At 38.9% G+C, this 17,396-nt stretch overlaps 1 protein-coding gene across 2 annotated transcripts in view; it reads right to left on the bottom strand.

The window, feature by feature from the left end:
- Dg (Dystroglycan) overlaps positions 1 to 17,396 on the bottom strand; it is a 542,469-nt gene that overhangs the window by 335,285 nt on the left and 189,788 nt on the right. The window lies entirely within an intron of this gene.

Raw genomic sequence — 17,396 nt, 5'->3', positions numbered from 1 at the left:
AAAAAGGATTAAATTGAATTGGAATGAAATAATAAGATAAATCTGACAACACCTACTTGTAATGAAATAAAATAACATTTTGGATGTGAAATAAATAAATATATTTCGACAGTGAGCATTCATAAGGGCGAATACGCGATGATCGATTCTCTTCATCGATTTTCTCTTTGCATTGCTACTGCTAAGCGAAACAATTTTCAAGAATTTGTTCAATGTAGAGTAGTAACAAGATGTATCGGCTATCAAAAGCAACAGCAAATGCACCGAGAAATGTTAAATCTAGCGAGTTATTAACAAAAGAGAAAATCGACGAAGAGAATCGATCATCGCGTATACGCCCTTATGCATGCTCACTGTCGATTTGTTTGCCTTAAGTTTGTACACATATATAAGATCTGCCAATACTACATTTAATTGAATAAGCTTTCGTAACTGTAATGAGTTAAGTGTACGATACCCTGCTGATAGAACCTTTTATCAGGTCAAGTTTAACATATTTACTTCAAAACCAAGTTCCTTATACAATACAAAAAAGCAAACTTCAGAGGATATGTTAAGAAGAGGCAAGTATACCACTAGGGTGTTGAACGGCTTCAATCCATTCAAGGCACTATTCCAAGCATGGCGCAAATAATCACCCATATTCGCGTTTACGTTCAAACCGTATTTTCTATACAAAAAAGGTAGGTAAGCTGTGATTCGTGAGAAATCGATGTTTAGTAATTAATTACGTTTTCTCATAGGGGTTATTCAAATGTTGGTTGAAAGATCTGTTTCCGCACCATATCACCACCATAGCGACGATAGCAACTTTCCTCATTGATGAAAATATATGGATTCGTCAAGTAGAGTAGATTGAAAAAAGTAGCAGTCCGTGATGAAGCTTTGAAATATATCCGGAACGGCTTGGTCCAAAGTACAAAGATATGTCCGCATTTAGGATCGTCCTGCACCTCCATCTACGAATATTTTAAAACAGTTAATAATCCAGCAACGTTGATACAATCTTACATGTTACTAATCCGTTTGTTATGATCCTGACAGGCCGAATGTTATTAACAACTAGGCTTGATCACACATTACACGAAATTAGGCGCCACTCACAATATTCTGTGAAGAATAAATACTCTCCCACGGAATACTGTATGTTTTGCAATGCAATGACATTATTTGTTTTGCTCAGTGCTTTGCTCTGGCAAGTGACAGATTCTGCACACTCATCGTAATATACTTATATCGGGTAAATTTGTGGGTGAATAACAATTTTCTTTTGGCACTTCAAGTTAGCTTTTGCTTTTATGCTGACATTTTTCGATGGTGATTTAAGCCGTTTAAGAACATTACCGGCTCAGTTTATAAAAATATAGCATAAGTGCAATGATGCTGATAAGAATTATTGTGACGATATTAGTAGTAAAACTATTTGATTGTTTAAAGAAAAAAAAGGGTAACTCTACTTAAGCGTGAGTTTGGAGCTGCTTTTACATCGATGTGAAATATTTCATGATGAGTAAAAGCTTGAACAAATTTTATTATGTCACTGTAAGCTTTGGATGCGACAGAGAAATATTCCTTCTGTGGCTGTCACAAGAGCTTTGTCATGATAGACTTTTTGTATGAGTGAGAAGTGACGAAAATTTTAATCTTTCAAGCAGTGAGTTCATGATAGAGATAAGTGTATTTTCGTCATCTCAATTTGGCGGAACGATAGAGGAACCGAATTATCTGTAAATCTTGTGTGAATTTGCTCAATGACAATGAGATTTACCAGCACTGGATACAGGCAACAAATGCAGCTATAAAACATTCGTCTTAGAGAGTTTTAAAATTCTCTAGAAGATAACTTTCATGAGAAATTTCAATATAACAAAAAAGTTACATTCAACAAAGTTGCCTAAAATTAGCTCAGCTATAACTTTGCCGAAGAATGTATACCTTAATTTATTCAAACAAAAAAGTTAGATTTTTGATTTTAATGATAATAGGAACCACCCTAGAATTCATTATCATAAAAATGAGGGCGTAACTATAAGGAACAACTTTATAGAAGAGACTTTTAGTCTAAAGTTTAAATTTCAGGCTCAAAACATATCATTCCACCTAAATCTGCATTCTGGACCACTGTGCATTTAGATCTAATTTTTTGTTAAGATTACTGTTAATTTGACCCCATGGTAGGCAAAATATGTTATCACGAACGATTATATCAAAATATCAAATTTAGTTTCCATTTTGTATTCATTTTCTGCACGGGTAAGAGCAACCAAGAAATGTTAAATAACCATACCTATATCTGCTGCCGTTTGTTTTGCGTATAGTTGGGTGACAGACGGCAATGAATAGTTTTAACTTCAGCTCTGTCTGGTAACCCTGATGGCATAAAATGATAATTTTTTTAATCTTTCCCATGAACGATTTATGCATCCCTTAAAACTTTCCCCATACTTTAATTTTGATAACCACGATGCTGCTCATCAATTTCATGCATCGTTCAATCAAACCAGTCAGTGATGATTTATATACGTCATCATCGAGTGAAGTGAAAAAAGCAGCTTAACTCAGAAAATTTACATAAAAGCCTGCAGGTTTCTTTCCTAAAGCAGGCAATACAAACTAAAGAAAAAAACCGGATGAAAAGTAATTAACATTTCACATCAACCATGTAAAAGAATGGACGAAGCAAAAAAAAAATAAAGCAACCAACCTGCAGAGCAACCGAGCGCCGAAAACCAAAGTGATATTATTACCACCGGTTAACCTTAACCCGGTGACCGATTTCATTCCTTCTCTGTTCACTTCATTTGCGCCTGTTTACCATACAACGTCGTCCTATACACAGATTGTCTGGTTGTGTACCTGTACGTACGTACAATCTATTTGACACTGGCTGTGACACACCGCATTCGTTGGTTAATGGACTCTTGCTAAGTATGCTACTGACGTAAAACACCTCCCTATGGGCATGTGGCACCAGCCAGAAAAATGCGGTCTGAAAGGGGTCCAAATTTGGATTGGTAGAGGTCCGAAATAAAACTCTTGGTGCGCCAAGCTGGTTGGGAAAAGTACATTTGAACATGCTTCTTGTTGCCTTATCAAAACAGGAAGGCAATAAAATAGAAAATTAAACTCCAAAAAATGATGCTTCGCTCGTTGGTTAACCCTATGGCTTCGAGGTTGGTGGCAATAAAGGGTAGACGTAAAAGTTTATGTTTTCGAACAAGAAGAAAATATGGCGCACTTACTTTGTAGCCGTAGGTCAAATGAATTTGGACATGATGGATTCGCGTGTTGGAGAGTTTTCTCTTCTGTGTGTCGTTAAATGTTCCGTGATTAAGATACATTCATGAACGATAAAACAAATCAACGTAGTTTTTGATGCAGTGTTTTCTGTTTTGAACTTCAACTTGTGATTCTATCAGAAATCAATAGACAGAAATGTTCGCATTTTTTACATAATTTACATATGAATACTCATGTACACAACCTATTCCCTACTGACGGCAAGTCCCCACTTGTATTGAACGACAACGATGAAGCGATGCAAGGACATCTTCGAAGACCTGTTTGAACCAGTCTGTAGATAAAAAAAAACTTCAGATACAGAGACATCAGATCAGCCAAAGGACGGTTTATGCATGCTGTATTGCATGCATGAAAAGTGCATGATATGCAAACACAACAAGTTTTGATTGCATTCAGTGGAGCAGATTTAAGCACCTTGATGTTTACAGACGACCAGCTATCTTAGGTGGGTGATGGTGGTAATTTAGCAGTCGTAAATGCTTATAAATCTTAACTTCTTCGACTATGTTGGATTACACAATAACTAGCAATTTGGATTAAACACGGAAGAACTGGTACTGGGTCATTAGGCCGAATGGTTATTAGGTTAAAGGGTCATTAGACTGAATGGACATGTGGCCGAATATTGGAAAATTATTTTTTAACATTTGCAAAGAAAATTTGCTGGTAATAATGAGAGAATAACCAGCAAAAGGGTTAATACGGCTTTTCCATATTATACTCAAAGCGCTAATAATAATTTTGTCTCTTGTCAAGATGAAGTCTTCTACTATAGAAAATCTTAGCCGAAGTAAACTATCAGTGTGAAAAAAAGAATGATCAGCTTTTAAAAGCTCGAAAAAAAAAAAATGTGATTGCATAGGGAATGAATCCATGGCTTCGGCATTAACAAGTCAATTGTACGATACTTTAGTTCAAAAGCTACCGAACGAAGTTAATAATAACGCATGATATGAATAGTTCGCATCGTGCTCTCTTGCCGTACGGATCTATTTGCTTTTTGCTGAAGGAAGTGTTACTACTACCTAAAGCTACAACAAATTTAAACAGCACTTTTCAGTGCTCAATATACCTGTAAGTTTTCTATCTTGTTTGACTTTTAATCCTATTCGATCCTTGTTTGAACCCTACCCGAGGTTATCCTTCTTGGATATCGATTTGGAAAATTACTCTTCGATCCTTCAGATTCTTATAGTAATCTGCTTGGAAGTCGATTTGGATAAAACATTTATTGCCGTCATGTTGCCTAAGTGCAAAAGAAAAGGGTGATCTCTTGATCCCTCTTCTGATGAAATTAATTTGAGCAATCAAATTGATTTGCTCACGGATGATGAGAATGATCCATCATCCAGGAAAAATTCTAGTAAACTTTCCCGGCTTAATGCCAAGAAGGAAAAGATTCCCCCTATTGTGATAACCACTTCCGATTTCCATTCTCTACGCACGAAACTTTTGAACTTCGTGAAATTTAAGTTTGCACTGCAAATTGGCCGTCGGGGTGAATGCCGTGTATTGGCTGAAACCTTGAACGGATTCAAATGTCTTCTCAAGTACTTGCTGAGAAGCAGCATAATTTTTTTTACTTACGACACCAAAACTGAACGTTTCTTCAAGGTTGTCATGAAAGGACTGCCCAGTGGCTTAATATCTTCACCGGAGGAATTACTGTTTACGCGGCGGAGGAATCGCTGCTTACTACAAGGAACATCTTGACTGCTCCAACGGCACGGTACTTACAGCAGAATCGACGGACAAAAATGTTTGGCGTTAGAGTTTCGAGTGGACGGCAGCAAGATTCTGCTGATGACCATCTACAACCCTCCCGATAACGATCGATTGTTCATCTTTCTTGGCAGAGAAGTTGGCCGATTTCGCTGTTCACTATGAACACATATTTCCTGTGGGAGACTTTAATACTGACATGCTCCTCCCTAGCTACAAGCGCACGCAATTTGAATAGATGCTCCGCAGCCATTCGTTGTCATCCGTAAGTGAAGAACCAACAGTTTTCCATGGAGGCGGATGTTCACAACTTGATCTCTTCCAAACAAATAGCAACGAAAAAGTTATGCGGTTCGGTCAGGTCAGTTTTCCTGGGTTGTCCCATCATGATCTTATCTTTGCGTTGGTAGATCTCAACATCTCACGGCCCTCAAGCCGATGCACTTATCGTGACTATGTGAATTTCGATCCGCATGCTCTGGAAAATGCTTTACTGTCTATTCCATGGAACCACTTTTACGAGATCGCAAACCCGAATGACTCTATGGAATTCTTCAACGAGCATATCAAAACTGTGCATGATTCGTGCATCCCTCTTCGAGCCAGTACCAATCGCCGGCGGCATAACCCGTGGTTCTCTGATAGTGTACGTCAGTCCCTGCTCGAACGAGACTTGGCGCAATTGAAGGACGTAAAGCGACAGCGGTATAAGGTGCTGAGGAACCGTGCTATCATGAAAATTGTTCAAGCCAAACACAATATATAGACCGTTTCTTGGACAGCAAAACTCCGTCGAAAACCCTTTGGAAACGGGTAAAGAGCCTTGGAGTCGGCAAGGATAAATCGTCACCTCCATGTGAGTTTGATCCGGACGAAGTGAATCAAACATTCGCCGCCAACTTTACAAACAGCACCCGAGTAGCAAGAGCATCTCCTTCACCGTATAGCCTCTCTTTCCAACCTGTGCGGTACTGGGAAGTTGTCAATACTATCTGGGATATTAAATAAAACGCTATTGGGATGGACGACTTACCGATTACCTTCGTTAAGATCATCCTACCGTTTGTCCTGCAACACATTACTCATCTGTTCAACATGTTCATAGAAACATCTACCATTTTTCCCGATTGTTGGAAGCCCGCAAAAATTTTGCCTCTTAAAAAGAAAGCGCATTTAAACGATATTACCAATCTGCACCCAATCAGCATGCGCGTTGTCGAAGGTTTTTGAGAAGCTTCTCAAACAGCAAATGTCCTTGTACATCGAAGGTAACAACCTGCTGACTGACTGTCAGGCTGGTTTCCGTCGAGGCCAGAGTATCAAAACTGCCCGAGTAGCACACTTTCATCACAATAAGTTACAGCAACTTGTTTATGACTGAAATAAGTCGTATATAAGTTTCTACAATTGATTTGTGACAAGCGTGCTACTAGGGTGCGGTTCTTCGAGTGCACGACGACCTAGGAGCCATCGTTGATAAAAAAACCTGAATTTATCCACATATGGTGTGATCAGACCCTTCTTACTTATTCAAGTTTATTTATTTTATTGTCATTATCAGTGACCAAGCCCCCCACCCCCGTGTCATCCAGTGACGCTACGCCTCTGCCTGGGGGTACCCGGAATATATCCGGGTGTAGTCTATTTGGTGAGGCTACCAATCACCTTATCATCGTATTTTAATGTGATTTAATGGGTTTTAATTCAATTCATATTCAAGCAACTTCCCCGGGGTACCCGGAACATGTCCAAGTGTGTCCAATGTGGTCTGGAACACTTAACACGACTTGCATTGATCTTATTTTTGAATTCTGTAGTAATTTGATGTGTCGCATGATGGTTTTAATACGTTTTCCGTTAAATCCAGCGTGAAGGCCCATATTCACCGGATCTTATTCCGGCCATAACTCCGGAACCGGTTCACCGATTCCAAAACCGTTCAAAAACCTATCATTTGGCGCCGAGTTTGTCCAAATCGGTTGAGCGGTTGCTGAGAAACGTGAGCGCATTCATTTCGTTACATACACACACACATACACACATACACACATACACACATACACACGTACACACACACACACACACACACACACACAGACATGTTCCGATCTCGTCGAGCTGAGTCGAATGGTATATGATGGTTTTGATACGTTTTCCGTTAAATCCAGCGTGAAGGCCCATATTCACCGGATCTTATTCCGGCCATATCTCCGGAACCGGTTCACCGATTCCAAAACCGTTCAATAGCGTTCAATGGAACCCCAAGACCTATCATTTGGCGCCGAGTTTGTCCAAATCGGTTGAGCGGTTGCTGAGAAACGTGAGCGCATTCATTTCGTTACATACACACACACATACACACATGCACACATATACACAAACACACACACACAGACATGTTCCGATCTCGTCGAGCTGAGTCGAATGGTATATGACACTCGGCCCTCCGGGCCTCGGATCGACAGTCGGTTTTTCAAGTGATATCTATACCCTTCTTTGTAAGAAGGGTAAAAAGGTGCTGGTATACTGCTACTTCTGGACTTCTCCAAGGCTTTCGATACTATCCCTCATAGCAAACTATTAGCAAAGCTGGAAGTACAGTTCAACTTTTCCTTTGGTGCTGTAAACCTGATGGAGTCGTACCTTCGTGGAAGAAGACAGACGGTATTCTGTGGTGATCGCTGCTCCAGCAGCGCCGAGGTGCCGTCCGGTGTACCTCAAGGCTCAGTCCTTGGTCCTCTACTTTTCTGCTGCCATATTAACGACCTACCGACGGTGCTGCAGTTCTGTTCTATTCGGATTTTTGCTTTTGATTTTTTATGTGGAACTTTACGTCAGCCGGCTCGGTCTTTGTGCTCGTGAGTTGGTCAGGATGGTGAATGCAGATCTCGAACGAGTTGCGGATTGGTCGCGGCGAAACGAGCTTCACGTGAATCCAGCAAAGAGTAAGGCGATGTTCATCACAAGTCGGCGTCGCAGAGCCAGCGGCTTTGTTGACGGTCAGAGCATCGGATGGTCGGAAAGTGTGAGCAACCTAGCGTTCATCTTCCAAAGTGATCTGCAGTGGGATGGCCTGATAACGCAACAGTGCGGAAAGATCTATGCTTGTCTTCGCTCGCTATACTGCTGTACCTCCACCAGATTGAAACTCTTCAAATCCTTGATCCTACCACATTTCTTGTTCGGCGATGTTCTACACATCCGTCCTAGTGCAAGCTGCTTCGACCGATTACGTGTGGCGCTAAACTGCTGTGTGAGATATGTCTATGGATTGAGCCGCTACGACCATGTGAGTCACCTGCAACAGAACCTCATTGGATGTTGGTTACAAAACTTCTACGCATATCGCTCCTGCATTTTCCTGAGATAACTGCTATCAACACAGTCCCCAGCTATACTTCATGGCAGACTCATCCTAGCTCGAGGTCGTCACTTGCAGAACCTAGTATACCAGCTGACAACACCGCAGGTTACGCCAGTTCACTGTTCGTTCGAGGTGTGGTAAACTACAACTTGTTACCACCCGCAGTGAAGCGCTCTTCGTCGGAAGCAATTTTCAAGAGTGGCTGCATCAATTTTTGGTCCCAAATTAATTAGAGAGTTTTATAAATTGAATAGGCTAGGTAGTAATGATTAATTTAATTAGTAATATTTTTGATATTTGTATCCATTGCTAAGCCGGAGGTAGTAATTTGAAAATATATGTATCTTACGCTACTGGAAAATAAACAAACAAACAATCAGTGGTGAATCCCTGGATCAGATCAAAGATGAACTGGCAAAATTACTTTTAGTTTTGCTACTCCAAGTAATCAAAATGAAAATCCCGTCCTGGCGATTCGCACAACGGGATTTCTAATGATTTTTATTTAGTCCTCTTCAAGTCTAGTGAACTAAACAACCTTAAGGCCTTGAAAAAAGCTAGCCTTATGCTCCATGTCCGAGTGAAGTGGGAACACTTCAGGAAGACTGGAGGAAATTTTCAAAACCTCACCCAGTGTCGTAAGTGCCAGGGATGGGGTCACGGAACTAAAAATTGCTACATGCCAGCCAAATGCATGAATTGTGGTGATTCCTCTCACGCAAAGGACGACTGTCCTGTGAAGGAAGATCTTAAGAAATTTAAATGTTTAAATTGCGGTGAAAACCACAAATCCAATTTTTGGGAATGTAAGACTCGCAAAGCGATCCTACAATCTCGTTTTAAGCGACAGGTAGGACACGATTTACGTTTCCGACCAGGTATAAATTCCTCTGCTGTTAACAACGGTCAGCGAGGAACAAATTCTACATTCGGACCCGTAGGTACAAATTTCACCCCTGCTTAAAATGTTATATCTAAACCTACTCCCCTCGCTGCTAACAATGTTCAGTGAGGTAATGGAGCTACCTATGCTGCTATTTCAGCGGGTAGAAATCAAAATATTAACCAACGTTCTAACGGAAATTTTGACTCAGGAGTATTACTGCCCTTAAAATGGAATTTTTACAGAAATCCTTAATTGATATGATTTCTGATATGCTTAAATCTAACTCCATGTTTGATGCTATTCAAACTGGAGTAAAATTTGCAAACAATATTGCCATGACTTAAAAATTCAGTAATGGATTTTAAATCATTAAATGTTTTAAATTGGAATGCTCGATCTCTTAAAGATAATGGAGACGAGCTATTTAACTTTTTGAGAGTTCATAACGTGCATATTGCCGTTATAACTGAAACGTTCCTTAAACCTGATCATAAGGTAAAGAAGGATGCAAATTATTTCATTTATAGAAATGATCGTCTTGGTGGACCCTATGGTGGCGTTGCTATCATTGTTCATAGACGAATCAAACATAAAATTCTTTCATCATTTGAAACCAAAGTTTTTGAAACTTTGGGAGTTTCTGTAGAAACAAAATTTGGACAACTAACGTTTAAAGCTGCCTCTCTGCCATTCCAATGCGTAGGCCAACAAAAGAATTTTCTCAAGGGTGACCTTCAGAAACTTACCCGTCATAGGTCTAAATTCTTCATTATTGGTGTTTTTAATGCAAAACACCGCTCATGGAATAATGCTCAAAGCAATTCCAATGGTAATATTCTGTTTGATGATTGTTCTGCAGGTTATTATTAGACTATTCAATATCCAAACAGCCCAACATGCTTTTCTTCTGCAAATCCCTCAACTATTGATTTGGTCTTAACCGATTCATGTCAACTTTGTAGCCAATTGGTTACCCATGCTGACTTCGGTTCTGATCACCTTCCAGTAACTTTGGAAATATCCCAAGAAATAATTTGTAATCCCAACAGCTCTACTTTCAATTACAATAGAGCTGATTGGGAGCAATATCGAACATTTATGGAATATAACTTCGATCCAAACATTTCTTTGCAAACCAAAGTATAAATTAATAATGCTCTTGAAGCTCGGACTACTTCTATAGTTGAAGCAAGAGCTGCCTCAGTACCAAAATGTGACGTTAAATTCGATTCAATTATAATGGACGATGATCTTCATCTCTTGATCCGTCTTAAAAATGTCCGTAGGAGACAATATTAAAGAACACGTGATCCTGCAATGAAAATTATCTGGCGGGATTTGCAAAAACAAATTAAAAAGCGACTCTCTGCCCTGAGGAACAAAACTTTCGAAAATAATGTTTCTAAATTAGACCCGAGTTCCAAACCCTTTTGGAACCTCAAAAGCCTATTCCAGCGCTTAAAGAAGGTGTTAAAATTTTGATCACAAATTCGGAAAAAGCTCAGATACTTGCTAAGCAATTCGAGAGTTCCCATAATTTCAGTTTAGGTCTTACTAGTCCTATTGAGACTAAGGTTGCTCGGGATTATCTGAATATTTTCTCTCAGGAAAATATGTTTGATGATTCCTGGGGGACTGATTTGGACAAAGTAAGGTCTATTACTAATAAGTTTCAAAATATGAAAGCTCCAGGTGATGATGGAATTTTCTATACCCATATAAAAAAACTCCCAGAGAGTACCTTGTCTTTCTTGGTAAAATTATTTAACAGATGTTTCCATTTGGCATACTTTCCTGATATATGGAAAAATGCAAAAGTTGTTCCAATTTTGAAGCTGGATAAAAATCCAGCTGAAGCTTCTAGATACCGTCCAATAAGTTTGCTTTCTTCAATAAGTAAACTTTTTGAAAAGATAATTTTAAATAGAATGATGCTTCACATCAATACGAACTCAATTTTTGCAGATGAGCAGTTTGGATTTCGCCATGGGCATTCAACTACTCATCAACATCATAAGTTACCAATTTAATTCGTTCAAACAAACCTGAAGGCCACTCAACTGGAGTTGCTCTTCTAGACATAGAAAAAGCATTCGACAGTGTTTGGCATGAAGGTTTGATTGCTAAATTGAAAAAGTTTAATTTTCCACTCTATATTATGAAATTAGTTCAAAATTATTTAACTGACAGAACTCTGCAGGTAAATTATCAAAATTCCAAATCTGAACGACTGCCTGTTAGAGCAGGAGTTCCTCAGGGTAGCATTCTTGGGCCTATATTGTATAACATTTTCACCTCGGACCTCCGTGATTTGCCTTCCGCTGATGACACAGGCATTTCCGCTAAAGGAAGAAGTGATATTTGCAGCAGACAGCAGAAAAGTTTAGATATTTTCTCTTCTTATTTACAAAAATGGAAGAATTCTTCCAACGCTTCCAAAACTCAACTTATAATATTTCCACATAAGCTTAGAGGTTCCTTTTTGAAACCTAGTAGTAGTCACATAGTCACTATGAACGGAGTTTCAATTTCCTGGTCAAACCAAGTGAAATATTTTGGATTAATACTTGACCAAAAATTAACTTTTAAAGATCACATTGAGGGCATTCAAGCCAAATGTAACAAATATATAAAATATTTTTATCCTCTTATAAACAGGAAATCCAAACTTTGCCTGACGAATAAACTTCAAATATTTAAACAAGTTTTTAGACCGGCCATGCTTTACGCTGTGCCAATATGGTCTAGTTGTTGCACTACCAGGAAAAAAGCACTTCAAAGGATTCAGAACAAAGTTCTGAAAATGATTTTGAAGTTGCCTCTCTGGTACTGTACAACCGAAGTACATAGAATTTCGAATGTTGAGACTTTAGAACAAATGACCAAAAAAATAATTAATAATTTCAGGCAAAAATCGTTGCAATCCTCAATTGCAACGATTAATTCCCTTTATACTTAGATAAGATTTAGTGTTAGTTTTTAGTTTTAAGATGTTAATTGTTATACTGACATGAAGGTTAAAAAAACCTGTTTAAAATACTGAATTGCCACCAAGACAGGAACAATGTAAAAACACTAAGATATATATCATAACAATTAGAGCTGGCAAGTAACTGTAGTAACTGGAGTACCTAGGTTAAAATGAAATGTAATTTATTTTGAATTTGGAGTTACAAAAAAGATAATTTCAATAAACTTTTTAATTGAAAAAGAGCAATCAATGTTCAAAATTTGTCCCAAAAATTGGCAATCGATTTACGGGTTAGAGTTTTGCTGCAGATGTGGTATTAGTTTTTCATAATTATTGTGTATTATTGCTGAATGAATGAGTTATTTGCTTGATAGGCCAAAGTAAGGGGCTAGGCTGACATTACATCCCGTAACCCTATATAAAATTTCTTCAACACCCAATAATAAATTTTAGTACCATAGATTGGTGTGAGAAAAGAACGGGCATACAAATGAATGTGATGTCATACTTTATTCGTAAAGCCAACAATCACAATACAAGTAAAACTAGTAAAGACTGCTCATGTTTAAAAGATGGAAAAATACTTTAAAACAGTGTTTTTTAATTGCTTGTTAAACATGAATCTTTCCAATTTCAGGGGATGTATAAAATTTCTTCTAAAAAGTAAAAATTGCAGTCAAGATCGCTCAAAAAGTTTTGCAAGTCTGAATACTCTGAAAAATATATAAGTGCTTATCATTGTATCAACCTTTATTTAAGTCTGGGTAAGCTCGAAATCATTCGGTGTAATGATCATTAGGCCTAATGGCTTGACACCGTTACAACTGATTACAGTAATTCCAATTAAGAAGACCCTTAAAAAAGTGTCTAAGGAAGATTCTAAAAGAAGCCTTTAAATAAAATTCTATTTTTAAATTCTTCTGGAAGCTCATTCTAGAAGCTTGCCCCGGGCAAGGCCAGTCAATTTGAGTAGCTATATAGTAAAAAATAGTAAACAAACGCTCTTTTTAATGGCTTACGGAGCTTTTCATTGTTTTAATGGTACGTTTACAGAGCTGCCAATAATGACAACGTTGAAGCTCCTCCAATAGAAGTTGCTGTGTTTATTGAACATTGTACATTGAAGAACAAATAGCTCATCATTGGTTGTGATGCAAAAGCTCACCACATCTGCTATTAGATATTAAATATTAGAGTAAACATTTGTTTATTTAATTAGACAAGAAGTACTGGCCTAACACTATATAGTTCGAAATTATCAGATATGATATACAACTGGCATGCGTCAAATGAATCATCATTATTTGATCATACACATATAATGTTTAATTATAACTACGGTGTTCTTGTAGTTGAACGGTTCAGAGATCAAAGAAAAACAAATTAGAGACGTTGCGGCCATTTGTGAACTCTACAAGGAATCACCTTAATGTGCTCGATTAGTATGCAACACATTTCTCAATTTCAGTACACTCATAGATCGAGCAAAATTTTACTCAAATATAAGTTCTGTGTTTACTCAGATCAATATGAAGCCTTCGATTATTCAAAGCTGGCTATATTTTGCCAATATGATATTCAGCGAGATAATTAAGGTAGTTTTTGATGAAACTGCTGCATTTTTTCGAACGATATTTTCGATGACCACGTTTTGCTGTGTATATTCTTTAGTAAAGTTGCTATCACTACGAATCATTTATATGTTGCCTTCTTTCAATAGCTGACCGATGTATTTTTGTATGAATTGGAACAGTCCTGATGCCTATTGAGCCATTTGATGTACCCTAGTAGCATTGCAAGTTTTATAGAGGTTTTAAAGCATTCTACAAGTCTAAATCATTGTCTCCAGAACCCTCATGAAACCAACATTGTTACTTGGGTAACGACCTAATTGATATCATACTTATCACCAGCCACCAAAAGAGCCCCGCTGCCTCTTTCAAATCCTTACTACTCCCAGTGATTTTAAGGCGACTGTATACTCAAACTCACATAGAATTACCTACAATTACTCAGAGAAAAAACTCTGAGAATGTTTTCGTCGCCACAATCATCACAGAAAACAAAGAAATTCCACGGTTCGATGACGGATTGCGATAATGTTTCAAATTCCACGAATTTTTCAAGCTTTGCATAGCTCAACACTCCCAAGAGTAACCAAGCAAAGTATTTTATACACACGCCATCACTGAGTTCACCGAACGTGTGAGACAAACGAGATAAGACGAGGTCCGCGGGAAAATATGCTGAAAAGGATGACACTCTTTGAATAGTGCTCGTTTGACTGTTGATCCCGTCAGCGACTATTTGTGTTGTTATCAATACTGATGTGGATGGTGTAAACGTAATAGGAATTCAGTCATTTTGCGGTGTTTGGGTTTATTTTTGGACAATTACTGATGTCAACGACGACGCGAGTGGAAACGTGATTTGGATGGCAATCATAATTTGCTGCATGCATATCGTGAGGACAGTGGTGCTAAGATAGCAACGGACTGTGGCGTCTAAATTCTAGAAGAGACCGGCGTGTTATCGATAACGAGATCGGTAAATGGACGTGCAAACAAGTTGCCGTTTATTTAAGAGGGTTGAATTAATGTTAATTTGTGCGTGATTGAATGTACTGTTGTGATGCTCAAATTTTAGACTGGAATTGAGTGTTTTTTTTTTAATTTCCACTGGTGAGAACATACGAAGCTGTTAATAAGTTACTTTTTAGAATCTTCTTTTCGAAGCTTACTCTAGACGCATACCGGTCACTCCACTCCTCTGGGAGGATAGTAAATTTGAGTATCTTCTCGGTAATGGAACGTTTTTCAATGGTTGCATATCATCGTTTTTATTAGTTTAGAGCATATATCATTCCATGGGTCCCTCCGAAGTTCGACCTTACTTCCTATTCAGCTCAATGGCCTCGCAATAGTGACCTTACAGTAATTTTCATGATTCCATATCTGTGATATTTGGCTTTCCTTCTAGGCTTTTTAGGCAAAGTACCGACTGTTGTGGTGGCGGTGTGGCATCTGCTAGCATGTCGCCTCACACCACATGATTTCACAATTCGATTTGTTGTGTGAAAATGTGTGTATTGAATTAAAATAACCTTATTCATTTATTAAACAACATTGATTAATCAGCGTGAAATCATCCAATTCCTCAGCCTTTCTTTTCTTCGGCCCCAAAACAAAACTAACAACCGTGGTTGCCGAACGATGATGTCGTCGCCGTCAGCGATCAGATAAGATAAGATTAATCATCAAATGGGAACCAACGTTAAACAGACCGCGCCACACGGAGATCCTGATTAAATTTGCAGTAGGTAATCTCTCCTTCCCTCTAGCTCGCTCACTTCTCAGGTGAGATGGTATCCATGTTCTTCGGGCAGCACCAGCCGAGGAGTAACAGCTGGCGACCAGTTTTAGGCTTAGGGCTTAACTCTAACGGCGCATGGGAATTAGCTGTGAACAACAGGGAGCAAGATTAATGATGTCACGGTTGGTGTAGTAGCTCGCATTCGCACCCAGTCACCCCGCTGCACGTTTATGGTAATAATTTTCACGTGACATCTCCCTCGGACCGATGACGACGCGATGTGACGGAACTAGACGCGGCGGCATCGCGTCTAATGTGAAAATGAGTTATGGTCGCCTCCGGTTCGTCGGTCGGATGCGGTTGGAAATGAGATGTAGATAAATGAAAGTGTTCTCCGGTAGCGAAAGTTGATGATCATGATTGGAATTGGGAGATAAGACCGGTGATTAATATGCATGAAAATATGGTCGAAATTGCAGCTCGATTGGAGGATTTTTTGGTGTGAAACAGTTCAGTTTTCTTCACAAGTATGACCTTTTGCTAAGTAGGACGGCATCATTGATACAAATTTGCATCTCAAAACATTCCATCGTCGTGGATACAAATTATATCTAATAACAACGCACGAAAAAAAAAGTATGCCCACATCGTTGTCGTCGTCGTCGTCATCGTTCGGATTGGCGACTTGGCAACCAAATGGAGCATGTCATAAGCTCTGAGCTGTCTCGAGAAAGAATATGGCACAAGAAGGGTTTGCTAGAGGTACCGAGATTTGCGCGGCAGATGATGAATACTAAATAGTGCTAATTCTATTAGGAAAAATTGTCACGTTTCGTACGGTATGATTCTTGGTCCGGGGCCAAAAGCCTTTCCAAATGGCATCAGCTCAGCCAAAAGACCAACAGCGTCGCCGGGAGAAAAAGAAAAACAAGCCATATTAAAGGTCCGAACGATCAACGTGAGTGCGTATGAATGAACGCGAACACGGGAGGTCAGAGAGTGGCGGTCCGGGGTGGTGGTATGTTCAATGCTAACAGAAGCATGAAATGTGTTATTGGATTCAATGGCCTGCCGCATAAGCCGGAAATTAATTTCAAAATGCATATTCATAATTTCTGTGTGTTTTATTCTGCGTATGCGCGCACTTACCTTTAGTGCTCGCTCGCTGAAGTTCTAATAAGAGGGTTTCATTATTATCGCTCGCAAGAGTAGGTAGACGGTTCGAACCGACGAATTTTCCACTTAAAGTCGATTTGTGCAACGTTGGATGTTTGGAACGTGCTCGATTCGACGTTGTGTGAGCCGATCATGCGTTAAATTATATTAAGTAATTTGTTCAACCAGAATCAGAGAGACTGGCACTCAGTTTCGGTTTCGTTCTCCTCGATGGGGGCTTACGCTACAATTAGTAAAGGGGTCATAAAGTCGTACGGCCCGCACCCTACCGGCTGTCAATTGGTGACACATACGGCAATTGACCTACTATGCAATTGGTGTGGAAGAATGCACCGATGTGCATGCGCTATATGGGCTCAACAGATGTTGATTCGATTAATGTTGTAAGGCAATAATGTGAAATTGAGTTAATTCACGATTTGATGCTCGACCAGGAATGCCTGAAATACGCATCTGATAGTCAAAATGAGGAATGATGAAACGCAGACAGCCATCAGGTCAAACGTCAAACAGTGTAACTTTTTTTGGATAAACATCAATGTCAGTCAGGGTGCCTTCCATTCATTTTGACTAAAAAAATGTTCTAGGAAATTATGGAATAATACGATATTATGGTGGTATTTTGTATGTATAAGTAACAAGACAAATTTTTAAAGTTTGTG

This window comes from Ochlerotatus camptorhynchus, unplaced genomic scaffold (genome assembly GCF_037179485.1).
Source record: "Ochlerotatus camptorhynchus isolate MF236.1 unplaced genomic scaffold, CSIRO-AGI_Acam_v1.1 ptg000361l, whole genome shotgun sequence".
Lineage (NCBI taxonomy): Eukaryota > Metazoa > Arthropoda > Insecta > Diptera > Culicidae > Ochlerotatus > Ochlerotatus camptorhynchus.
Note: the sequence above shows the minus strand (reverse complement) of the source record. Positions and strands in the feature narration are given on the sequence as shown.